This window comes from Tamandua tetradactyla, chromosome 24, assembly GCF_023851605.1.
Source record: "Tamandua tetradactyla isolate mTamTet1 chromosome 24, mTamTet1.pri, whole genome shotgun sequence".
NCBI classification, from domain to species: Eukaryota; Metazoa; Chordata; class Mammalia; order Pilosa; family Myrmecophagidae; genus Tamandua; species Tamandua tetradactyla.
The window spans coordinates 31,486,025-31,487,369 of record NC_135350.1 but is presented as its reverse complement, the minus strand read 5'-3'; positions in this window follow the sequence as shown (position 1 = coordinate 31,487,369).

The following is a 1,345-nucleotide window of genomic DNA, read 5'->3' as shown; positions in this document are numbered from 1 at the left end:
GAGACAGAGGTACTTTTCAACTGTTTGAAATGAGCAGTTCTCTCCATGCCTATTTAATTTACAAGTACAGAAATTATAAGCTGTGGAAGTCATTTGTCACCACCTTTTACAGTTCAACTTATAAAAACTTTTTATCAGTGTGTCATCTCTATTGATGAACAATTTAGCAAAAAGAAAAGAAATACAAAAGATATAGTTTTCAAAAGTCCATACTTTAAATGGGAATGATACTTAAAAAATAATACTGTACTGGAGCTTTCAATCTGATTTTTAGACCTTGTATAAAGTGAACCAATATAAATATCTTTGTTTTCTTAAATTTTGTACACTAGAAAATTCATACTCTTTCCTCTTTTGTCCTTTGGGAAATAACTCGTGAGGAACCTGACGGCACAACACAGTTTATTTCAGACAAGCCTCCTCATGCATAATTCAGAAACCACTGTTAAGAGACAGAATGGCATTTTGTTCTGCTACAGACAAACCAAGAGTGAATTTTCAGTTTCTCTTTTTGTGCACACGCTCTGAAGTCTTGTTGGATGAATACTCACTGTTGTCTTTGAGTCTTTCCCCTTGGAGTGTTCTAGCACCTTGCGGTCCATCACAGAGCTATGTCCCTGCAGCCTTCCCTCCGTCCAGGAACAGCTTCCCCTGCTCTGTGCAGTGTTGCCTGGGACATCTTCCCAGCCTCTCACTCACAAAGCTCTTTACTCCCCTTTCTGTTCTCTATCAATAGCGAAGCTTGTAAGTTTTCGGTGCCTGCTCCCGTGTACCGGACTTGTCAGCCCTATCCGTGCTCCCTGCCTTGTCTCACGTGGAAAGCCTTGGCAGGCCAAATTCTCACCAGGTTTCCCAACCACCTTGGCCCTAGACCCAACTCCAGCAGAAGTAGCCCCAGATCTACCCTGGGTCCCACTGATGTCCAATGTCCCACTCAATCAGCATCACTTACAGTTATGATATGACTTTTTATAGTTGAGTGAATTCTAGATGAAAACTTGGGTTTATATCTTAGAGCAGATATGTATGGTGTAGACTGAAATGCTTCTTTTAGTCCACAGAAGGGCAGAAGACACCCCGAGAATTATGTTCTTTTCTGGTCCCCTGCTAGTATCAAAAATCAGCCAAAATGTTTAAATGGCTTGCTTTTTCATGACCATTTGATACCAGTTCTCTCTGGAGTAATTGGATGAACTCGGACCAAATTTTACATGTTGACTGAACTAATTAGTACTAAATTTAATATTTTATTTTTATGCCATAATGAATTATTCATATGCAATGGCAGGATTAAAAGAATCTTTGACCCACGTAGGTGGGCAAACATCTGAAAATAATGGAGTCA